Below are 12,350 nucleotides of genomic sequence, written 5' to 3' on the forward strand. Positions count from 1 at the left end.
CTTTTACCCATTCTTCTGAGACGTCTCATTTCAGCTAAGCGTGATCATTCCACAAATCGTAGGGTTTCTTGCTATTACACTCGCTTTCTCATGCTTATAGCAGAACATCTTTTCATACCTGAGCATAAGGCTCTTTTTGCTAACTCATCAGTAGCTGAACCCCCTCCCGTAAGCAAAAAGATCTACACATTCCAAGACACTTCCTTTAAATTCATGCAAGTTCCAGTACTTGTATCTGTTTTCATGGCCACCTTCATTCCTTTACCAATTTTCAATCTTCCCGGTCATGAACAGCAACCTCAACCTCCAGTGGTTCAAGCCACCCAGGCTCAAACATCAGATGCTCTTCCACTGCAGGTAATAATTCCTCACTCTCACACCATTCCTACTTCTGTTGAAAGACCCCCAGTGGTTGATAGGGCTGACCATGAAGTTGTAGAACCGCAGCTTCAATCCCAGGTCATAGAGCCAAACACAGAGTCTCAACCTGTCTCAAACTCTCCCCCACTGTCTAAAATGTTACCGAGAAGGTTAGTAGGAAGTAGTATGTTATTGGATGTGAATGAACCCTCAGCTCTGCCTCCTCCCAAGAAAAGAAAAACACTTATTGAGGCATCTGAAAGCCCATCCGTGTCCTCCCAACAGGACATGGACTTTGATATGGCCAATGAACAGTTATTAGAGACATTCTCTGAACAGGATGAATCTATTGAAATTCTCCATAGGGCCATGGCATCTTGTACTGAGTCAAGCATACTTCCATTACTCACAATGGAAGCATACAGACTAATAGATGATATTCAGGACACAGAGAGAGGAGTGCACACTGAGTCGGTTACAGTGCCTTCCATAGTTACGGCAGAAGAGCAGTCACATGCTTCTGAGGGAAAATCTGACTCTCAGCCACCTTTAATAGAGTCATTTTCTCCCCTCCAAGATCCAACACCTCTGGCTCCTTCACGGGATTCTCCACTCGCAGATTTATCTGGAGAAAGTGGAGGGCAACTCGGTCAATCTATCCCTGAAGCAATTCAGACATCTATTTCACATGAAAAGATAGATTTGACTGAGGATCGGGACTCGCGAATTCCCATTGCACCACCACTGACCTCTCTTGAAGAGGCTAGGGTGATTTCAATTGCAGGTACAGAAGATCAGCAACAGGATGGCTCCTCACGAGCACTTATATTGAGAGAAACACAAGCACGTGAGTTGAGTGAACCAAACACGAGAGATATTCAGGTGAGCGCACACACAGACACAAACACTGAAAATCTGTTAGCTCAAATTGCTGCTCTAAAAGAACAACTTGCAAAAAGTCAGGCTGAGGCTCAAACATTCAAAGCACAAGTGGTTGAACAGTCTTCTTCTTCCACCTCTATCAACAATCAGCTGGCATTTATTAGGAATGATATCTCAGATTTCAAGACCTCTGTGATACCAAAGCTTAATTCCATTCAGGAATCTCCAACTTTATCAGCAGACGATATTGCAAACTTCTGCTCTCTTCATACTAGAATGAATTCTCTTGAAGACCTGGTTGAAATGAACCATTTACTGGACTCCTCCAGATTCCTAAAGATAGAGACGGGCATGGAACATCTCAATGAAGGGATGAAACACTTGTATTTTATGATTAAAAAAATTCTCACTTCCCTAATGAAGAGCAAAGAACTTTCTTTGAAGGGCCGTCTGGTGGAGGCTCAGGCTCTGGAGGTAATGGAGGTTAGGGAGGGTCTAAAGGAAAATCTGTAGAGGATTCCTCAACTAAGGGGGAGAAGCAAGGAGGGAGCTTTGGAAAGGGTAAAGAAAAAGATTCTTCTGCTGGAGACACAAGGAAGGCTGATGATGTCTACTATAGTGGAGAACATGATGACTTTGATATTTTTGACATTCCCACTGAACCAGTCTTGGAAGATAAAGATGGTTTCTTTGAAGCTGAGGAGGGAAAGTAATTTTGAAGACTGGGAAGAGGAAGCTCAAGTGGATCCTATTTTTGAGAAAGAGTTTCAGCAGCAGCAGTCAGAGTTGAAGAGAAAAGAAGCTGAACTTAAAAAGATATCCCAGATCATTGATATGAGGAAAGACATTCAACGAACAGAAACTCTTGAAAAACAACGTCTTCATGACATAAAAGCTAAAGAAAGGAGAAAAGATGTCAAACTGAAGATTGGTGAAAAATGGGATGAAGCTAGGAGAGTACTTGATATGCCTCAGCTGAGCACAAACAATGACAGGAAGTTTCCACACCTTCTTGACAAGCTGGAAATCTCTAATCCAAACAATGACGTGTGCATGAATGCTATCAAGACTGAAGTCTCAAGGATCACAGCTGCCTTTGACAGATCATTAAATGAAATGAGCATCTTTGTATATTGTCATAATGAAAGATCTTTCAAAGTATCACTTCACTTGTTTGAGAATCGTTCTTTATCTGAGATTTGGGTTGTACTCAACAAAGTAAAAAGAAGCTCAAAATTGAATGAAGTTCTTGAGAAAGGTTCAAAGAGTTTTCCAGCAGGGCTAGTCCTCAAGTGGTCAACAATCCTCATCAGGTAAGATTCTTTAGGTCTGACTGTCTTCAAATCTGCCATCTCGATGCACAATCTCTTAAAGACTACTCTGCTAAGCATCTTGTCTGGATGTAACATCACTTAAGAACTTTCGGATACTCATCCATGTTGAAAACTCAAGCTGCTGATCTGATTCAAGCTTATTGTGAAAAGAATATTAAAAGGTACAATCAGTTCAAGAATAAGCTAAAGTCAGTTGGAGTTCAACCAGTCAGACCAGCCAGCTTCACTTCAGAAAAGGATCGTGTCTTCGACAAGGAGTTGCTTCAAGATTTGGAAGAAGGTGAATTCGGAAGGGAAGACAACTGAATTCAATTAGCTCAAAACTTAATGTAATATGCTTAGAGCTTTATGAATCAAGATAGACAAATGTAGTCATATGTCCAGTCTAGAGGAACATCTATCTTGTATTCACTTGTAAATTTCTTTTGGAATCTGGAAAATGTTAAATATAATCCAGAACTTTTCTGCTATTTACTTTGCATTTTTATTTATATCTTTTTCTTATTTGTTAGTTGAGTTATCCTCTAGGTATTTGTTGTTATTGTCTACCAAACAAATAGGGGGAGATTGAAAGGCATATGTCATAGCCTATTTGTTTATTCGAGGATTTAACTCAACTCAAATAAGAATGTAATAAGTAAATAGTAGATCCACAGTCAAAGAGATCTCTCCAAGTAACATCTGTCAAAGGATTCAGTATCAATGTTCATCTACAGCTTTAGAAATTACTTCACTGGAAGAAGTTCAAGAAATTGATCAAGCCTCAGTGATATAAATCAATATTGTGGATTTAATCAAGTGACAGAGATCTCGTCAGGGTATCAATTAATTACAGGGATTTAATCTGAAGAAAATCAAGACATGAAGAAACATCACAGAAGTTAGTCATTCATGAACCAGACAGTACATCGAGTGTCAACATTGAAGTGGTGAAATGGATTCATGATTTTCAGAAGATTGTCAGAAGAGTGGTTGTTGTTCAAGAATAGTATTAATTCTCTATTAATTAATTAAGTCATATAATTTAATTAAGAAAATAAATTATATCTGCAAAGATTAATTTATTGATTAATTGATTAATTAATTCTGAATTAATATTATGGTTTTTCAGAATTGATTTTGAATTTAAATTCAAAATTAATTCAGCAAGACAATTTTTTTATATTAGTATGACAATCGGTATGACAATCAATAGTCATACCGAAAGTCATGCCAGTTCATTTAAATGGTCTTACTGGAAGTCTTACCAGCTGTGGTGATTGTCTTGCTAGAGCAATCAATAGTCCTACCGAAAGTTCTACCAGTTGTTGGGATTGTCTTGCTGAGCTCAATGGATTGTCTTGCCAATTAAATCAAGTGGGTTGATTGAATATAAAACAACAGAAGCTGATTGTTAACAGAAGCATTGAATATCAAACCAACTGAAGAACACAGAACAAAAGTAGAGAACTTATTGCAATTTCTCAGGACATTAATTTCTAGTATTTACTGTTAAATCTAAACCACTAGAAATCCTTCTCTTGTTCTTGTGTAACTATCTAGCGGATCAAAATCCCTAGAACTTAATCTCAAATTACTTTTAGCATTTGATCTTTTTTATTTCAAAAATAGAAAAAGTTCATATCGAATTTATTCTAGATTTGGAATAATTTATTTGAGATTAATCCCTTGTAAACGATACCGTTGTTGTAACACCTTTCAAGTTTAATAATAGTTTTATTTAACTTGAATTTTGTTTCACTTTTTTATTCCGCATTTTATTCGATTAAACGGTATAGTTTGTATTCAACCCCCCATTCTACAAACATATTGGGACCTAACATCTTCTTACACTTAAAGTATCGACCACCTCTTTGGCCTTTCCTGATAGTAATATTTCCTTACAATTAATGTCATTTTAACCACCTTCACTAAATTTTCTAATTCATTTCAAATCACTGCTTATGTGAAAATGCTTTTCTTAAGTCCTTGTGAGAAAAAAAAAATCACCATTTTTTTTCCATAAGTCACTGCCTTAGTCTTTAAATGTAAACATTATCATGGCTGACTCTCGATCATACTTAGGACGTCTTTTATCTTGGGCCCTTCTTGCTTTAACAATTCTGACCTTCATTGGTTCAATCTATACTTCTTATGGTTTAACACGTGCCCACCTGGCATTATTACAAATTACGCCATATTTCCTTCATCAAAATTTCTATTCTTGAGAACTATGAATATTACCTTTCTCCTTGTAATACCTCTAAGGTTATCAGCAAATCCTTCATCAGGTACAGCCTAGGCACAGGGCATATCAAGATACGATTTACTAATACCAGAATCATTGTCTATATACTTCTGAAAAATTTCTTCACTGATCCTTAAAGGTTGTTGTTACCTTAATCCTTTCCAATTCATACTGTCAAAACTCATACTATCCCTTTTAAGGGTGAAATTCCAACCTTTATGCATTGCCCTAGGAGTCATTTTAGGTTACCGATGTTCTATCCTTAATTCCACCTTTAAAAAGGTACATGCATCCTTCCATGGGTAAATCAAGTCATATATCCCTGATAAGGGTGTCTTATTCAATCATTCCCACCTCGATAGTATATGCCTAATTTCACAATAACATCTGTATTCAAAATGAGGTCAATCAATATGGCCTCCAAACGATAACAATGGTTATCCGCTTTTCTTGCCTAATTTGGTAACGATAACAAGGATGTTCTGGAAGATATTGGTCGTGTTCAACGTCAACTTCTTCTTAATAATCCTCATTTACTTTTGTTGTTTATCTCAACAGTCATCTCAATGTTGGAATATCTTTCATACCTGGCATCTCCCTTTCTGGGTATCATGCCACCAGTTTTACACTTCACATTCTTGAAGGTCATTTCCTTCATCCAATTTTCCTAATTTCTTACTTTCTTGTCTCCTCAGTCTATCCGCGTCTCATTATTTATCCTTCGAACTATCTCAAGGTTTCCTCGAATCCTCCCAACTTACAGGGGATAAAATATATGTATCCCTTATGCCTTCAACCATCAACTTTAACTCATAGTGAATCACCCTCATCCTGACGATTACATACTTTTCTATTTCTATTGCTACGAGTCTTTAGGGTTTCCTCATACCCAACTCCCTTATCATTCCTCAAACTTTATTGCCTTTTTACTTCTTTCCACTTCAGTTTCTCTTTATTTTCCTTTCTCTTACAATCATTTCATGAACCCACTAATCATTGACTTCAAACATCACGTCGTTCTGGGATTCTTGTCCTCCACAACGAATCTTTACAACTTTTACAACTTAGATTCATAATTCATCATACTCGTCCGCCTTTGTTCTGGCTCTAAAGCTTTTACACTATCTCTCTATCTTCCTTAGCCTTCCACCAGCGGGTGGCCTCTCTCTTAGGAAGGTAAGTGACAAAATAGTCTTTTGTGCTTCATCAATCATTTAGAATATAAAACCATTCCTCTATTTCCTTTAGCCAGGCTCTTGCCTCGATTGGGTCAACTTGTTCCTTGGAACTCTGAGAGCTTAGCGACTTAAAGGTCCTGAAAGAATTTCCCACTACATTGTTTCCTCAGGGTGGTGTTTGGGGGGGCGGTAAAATTCTAAGTTATGTTTAGACAGGTCCATGAATTTTCGTATAGGAGTACCGTCTTGGTGCTCCCTTCCTTGCTCGACTTATGTTTTCTCAGTCTAAAATATTTCTTCCTACTCCCCATAATCGGGGTCATCCTATATTTAAAATCCTTCATTATGTTCCGGGTCCCTTATATCTTAATTGCGACCTCCCTGATTATCACATTCAGGGTTTGCCCCAAATCTTACTCTTCGTGGGGGCATAATGCTTGAGAAAAAAATAAAATAAGAATCTCTTGATATTTGTCTTACTTACTTTGCTTAAGTCTTTCCCTCGTTCAGTCCTTACATGATCGTAAATTATGAATTCTCAAGTTCTATAAACTTCATGACACTCTTAAGTCTTAATAGTGCAATTAACAATATGAAATTACAAACAAACTGATCTAAACTGAAAGGAACGAATATATACATAACCATTTGTTCGAGGGTACAACAACTAAACACATAAAAGAGAATTACATCATTTGGCTTGATCGCTTCTATCCCAAAAGTACTACCACAGATAATCATCTAGTCACTAAAAACTAATCATTCATAACTTAGGCTAATCCTTCAAAAGTGGTGTTGCATGTAATTCTTGTCTGATTGCTCAGACTCTGCACACTATTATGGATTGCATCCTCTAGTGCCACCCTCTCGTCCATTCTAGCTCTGGTAGTCGCCCTGACTATGGTCATCAATTCCTCAGCGGTCCTCTCTTTATTCTCGTCAGGACCCTCCACGAGATCCTCCTCAGCAGCAATCCCTTATGGGATAACATCCTCAACTGCAATATTCCCAATATGAATCTCATCCGGTCCTTCGTTAGGGTACTCTATTAGATTCACAATTTGATCTCCAACATGTAATAAAACATCCTCATAGTGATGCTCCTGAACCTCAAGTTCGGTGCCCCGCTGCCCTATATGATCACGAACTATGTTACTATCATGATATTTATAAAGATTCCTATAAGGGTTTTAACTGTCAGTACTACGTTAGGTAGTCCGACTATGAACTTGGCAAGAGTTCTTATTATCTTAGTGAACTTATTATTTTAACGCTACATCATCTCTGAGGTTTATAACGCTTAGCTCTGATACCATTTCTGTAACACCCCCAAATCCGGGGTCGGGGATCCGGGTTGTCACGAGTTCCATTTCCCTTAATAACACTTAATCTTAATAAACAACCAACTACTGCGTACTGTGACCCCACAATATACACACACACACCACAAGTTATAGTCTCAGAGATGAATACCAAAAAAATAACACAAGTCATTTTATTCCATAATTATAAGTCGTTATACCTCGAAAGGGTTTCTGAATAAATTTATATTTTCTTGCCATTATTACAATTCATATAGATACATAAGTCTGGAGCATCAAAAGTTGAAAGCCTAGCCTATTGGTAATTCCTACCTCAGCTACTGCGGCATCAACGCCTCCAGAAAACTGCGGAACGATTCCTAACCGCTTGTGAATTGGGAGCTTGGTCCTGTTCATCTTTTCTATCTGTTGTTGTGTGATGAAAGAAGAAAGCAAGGGTGAGCAACAAGCCCACCAAAATAATATGTATAATAATTAACAAAATATGAGCATTCTCATAGTATTCATGAAAGTCTTGGTCAAGAAGAAATGAACCAAGTTGATATCTTAACGCGACCAAGTCACAAAATATTCAGTATATATATACATATATACTTTTCACAATCTTTGAAATCCTCTGACATGTATAATATACACAGAGTTCCAGTTTAAAACTGTATAAAAATTATCGTTGCAAGGTGATCTCATATATCTAACCTTGTCTCAACATTTTTCCGAAAACCTTTGTCATTCATAAGATAATCATTAACTAGATATAAGTTGAAAAGATGAAGTTACAAGATACTCCAATATACTTATATCATTTTCCGAATACTACTTGAACTACCACCATTCAAGGTATAAATAGTTCATCCCATAGATGAAGCTACACGACAAAACTTGTATAGAATCAATCTTTGAAATATCTTCAAAATGAAATGAATTTATGAGATACTTCATTTGATGAAAACATCATTTTGAAAACTCGACCCTGCCAACACTCAACAATCGCCCAGCTGTAGCAATTTCTATTGAAGTGCTCTAGGTAGTGTTGCAGAAATATCCAATTGGATGATGAACTCATTACGGGAGTTTGCCGCGCCAGGAAGACCACTCACGATGATCACTCGCAGTAGTGCAACCCCACCATTTTCTACATGTAGAGGAGAACTGTCGGATTTACTTGTCAACCGAAAACTAGACTCCTAAGGAATGGACCATCTTAGCGGAACTTCCGGGCCATTTGGGCCAATATAATAAGGCTGGGCCGGTGCCACTCGACCACTTACGCCACTCCTAGTTCAGATGAAATCCATGACTCTGAAACGTAAAGCTCGCCCCCCCTTCCCCAAGTAGAAACTTGTTGATATGGCTCCACCAAGAAGTCGTATCTAGTTGGAAAGGAAAACTCACCGATATTTCCCAGGCGATGCCTGTTAATGGATTAACTTATTCCAAGAATTTTACTTCCCGAGTGTTGGGTAAGTAATCAAAAACTCTTTTATCAAACCAGCAACCTTGTTACGAGTATATAAAAATACATCACGAAGCCGGATCCGTCAGATTTTTGAGCGAGTATTTAAATCCCCTTTAGAAGGAAAATCTTAAATTTGAAAACGAGTTTTGGCATCCGCTCTAACCTTTAAATTCATTTTGAAGACTCGAAAACATTTTTAAGAATGTTTGGAGAAATACCGATTTAATAAAATAAATCAGTCCCAATATATTATAAAATATCTGAATATTATTGTTTAAATAATATTCCCATAAAGGATGATCTTTATAAAAATAGTTGAAGTAGAAGTTTTAAAACTCATACTTGAAATGAATAATAATAATTAACCAAAGATATACTTATACGAAAGTACGATCTTTATTTGAATAATCGAAAATAAGTTTGATTATCGAAACATTATTCTTTAATAAAATAAAGAATATTATTTAATAAAATAAGCGGAGTCATAGGTCCTCGAATGAATATTCAAAATAATATTCATTAAATAAAATAAGCGGAGCCATAAGTCCTCGAATGAATATTCAAAATAATATTCATTAAATAAAATAAAGTTATCAAATAAACCTTATTCGATTAATAGTTTTGAAAACTATATCTATCTATCTATATATAAATATATATATATTATACTCGGGAACATCGACTCCCGGTTTAGAAAATGTTCACTTTTGGGTCCCCTATACTAAGGGTATACGCAACTACTGCTTATCTCTAACATAGGTATTATGCAACTTATAAGCATTTGAATCAACACTTAGATATCAAGATTACGAAACAGATATCCATATATACCATATCAGCATGCTCCAATATATCGCAAGATTTGCTAATAACATTCATGCACTTATCACAAGATAATGCATATACATATATACATCACAACAACAGTATAACGGGTAGAAAACTTGCCTGAGTATTCCCGGATAGACTTAAGCTTAGAGTGGGTCCGATAACCTATGAACATCAACATAAGTCGGAATTAAACCCCGGTCGCTTAAGAAACTAGACTTTAACCAATTGAACCCTAACGTTCACTTATGGTCACTTCTACGCTTAACGAATCACATAAGTCATTCGAGTACCCTCGGCTCCACCAATTTTAATAAATTAACCATTAAGGATTTTAAGGCGATTCTTTCGCGAGTACTCTACCAACTGCCTAATTCACTTTAAATAATTGTTTCATACTCGAATTAGTCATTTAAGGTCCTTAACCAAGGTTTCAAAGTAAGGCGAGGGGTAATGGTTCGTTCGCGAAACGCCGTTACTTAAAATGGTCGTTTCTCCTAAACCGTACATCGGATTCAAGCGAACCACATATCAAAATGAAGCTCGTAACATGAACTATCTAATAATTGGTCAAAACCTAACAGTGAATTCACAGGTCCTGAAGTTAAGAACAAAAATAGTCTAAGGTAAATCGGGCATTACAACGGCTATGTTTATGCGATTACCAAATTTTAAACTACTCCAATCAATCCACAAATAAACCCACAATCAACATCACAACCAAAATCCATACATACTTCATTACAACAGTCCCATCATCTCAAGATTTTCCAATTTATACTACCCCTAAACATGAACTAAAAGATATACTTAAGTTCATTAACCAATAATCCAAGATTTACAACTCAAACTCATTACAAATCCAACCAAACTCTAAATATACATGAATCATGCTTCTCATGAACTATACAAAATATGACAAGCTCTAAACATTCAAAAGTAAGGCTAGGTTATGAGATTATACCTTTCTTGGTGAGTAGAAGTAACTAAGGAGCTTGAAACAACCCTTGAAAATCCTTACAAAAGCTATATCTAAAAAAACACAAGATCAAAAGTTTCAAGTTCTTGAAAACACTATTCACTCTCTTCTTCAATGATTTATTGAAAGAGATTGTGAAGGAAATGGAAGCTTAAATTCATAGGATAGCTATATCTATGCATAAGGAACCTTGGATAATTACCTCACAATTTAACAATGCTTGGATCTTGGTTTTGGATTTTCTTTTCTTTGAAATGATGAAGAAGCCGAGAGCTTCTTCTTGAAATGGGAAAGTAAATTTTCAATTTGTATTTGTGTTATGATATTTGTTGGTTGGTTTCTTTCTTTTGTCTTGGAAATAGATTAAAATTTTGCCATGGTAACTTTTGCATGGCCAAGAATCAACCAACAACACACTTCCTTTTTGTCATATTTATGTCATCCTTCCTATGTCATCCAATTGCCACATGTCTTCTCCTTGTGGTGTGATGACATCATCATCCACTAACCTCTTTGATTAACCCCTAAGTATTTGGCTAATGACCGCTTATCTGTTATACGGTTCGCTTAACTTTCGTTCTCGTTTATCGTTTGAGGGATCATATCCGAGATCTTATTACTTGGGTTTCCCCTAAACCTTTCTCAATATTTTATATTCCTTTTATGATCCTCTCTTATAATCCTTGAATTTAAATCCTTTTAATCATGTTACCTTATACTCAATTCTTTCTGTATCTGGTGGATTTTCGGGAAAAATCAAAGTGTTCGAATTTGGATTCTGATGATCTTTACATACACTTATATACCATATAAAGTACTAATAAGATCTCAGAAATACAATAAAAGAACCCCTACATAGTGTGACATGAAAAGTTTTCTTATTCAGCATAATCAGCAAAATCACTATTCATAAGGGTTACAAAAAGTCCAAAATTTTTGGGGTTATTACACACGTTCACGGGCTCGTAAGAGAACTCTGGATCAAGCCGAGGAAGAAGCTGTAGTGATTCGAAGGGAAGTTTTTGAGGACGAAGAGAAAGTAGAAGAAGAAGAGAAATTCGAGGAACCAGCTTTAGTAGTGATGGGAGATCAAGCAGAAAATCCTAAGGCTCTGATGGACTATTCTCAGCCTAAGATCAATGATATTCAATCAAGCATCATCAGACCAACCATCTTAGCTAACACTTTTGAGATCAAGTCGAGCACGATTCAGATGATGCAGAACTCAGTTCAGTTTGGGGGTTCTCCTATAGAAGACCCCAACATGCACATCAAGGATTTCATCGAGATCTGCGACACTTTCAAGTTCAATGGGGTGACTGAAGATGCTATCAAGCTGCGACTCTTCCCATTTTCTCCAAGGGATAAAGCAAAGTGCTGGTTACATTCTCTACCACCAGGGTCTATCACCAAATGGAAGGATCTAGCTCAAAAGTTTCTCACTAAATTCTTTCATATGGTAAAGACTGCTGCAATCAGGAATGCTCTTACTCAGTTTGCTCAGCAAACTGGAAAATCTCTTTGTGAGGCTTGGGATCGATATAAGGAGATGCTAAGGAAGTGCCAACACCATGGCATGCCTGATTGGATGATTATAAACTGTTTCTATAATTGTTTGGGAGCTCATTCTAGACCTATGCTCGATGCAACATCTGGTGGAGCCTTATGGGACAAAAGCTATAATGAAGCTTATGATTTGATTGAGCTCATGGCAGCTAATGAATACCAGAATTCTACGCAAAGAATGTGGCAAGGCAAGGTAGCAGGAATTCTGGAAGTGGATA

The 12,350-nt window shown here is 36.8% G+C and overlaps 1 non-coding gene across 1 annotated transcript; it reads right to left on the bottom strand.

Annotated features, from left to right (window-relative positions):
- Positions 1 to 12,037: 12,037 nt before the first annotated feature.
- LOC141694945 (small nucleolar RNA R71) lies at positions 12,038 to 12,144 on the bottom strand. The gene has a single exon (XR_012564223.1). It is a non-coding gene; the product is annotated as a small nucleolar RNA R71 (small nucleolar RNA).
- Between the last annotated feature and the right edge of the window lie 206 nt (positions 12,145 to 12,350).

This window comes from Apium graveolens, chromosome 10, assembly GCF_009905375.1.
Source record: "Apium graveolens cultivar Ventura chromosome 10, ASM990537v1, whole genome shotgun sequence".
In the NCBI taxonomy this organism is placed as follows: domain Eukaryota; kingdom Viridiplantae; phylum Streptophyta; class Magnoliopsida; order Apiales; family Apiaceae; genus Apium; species Apium graveolens.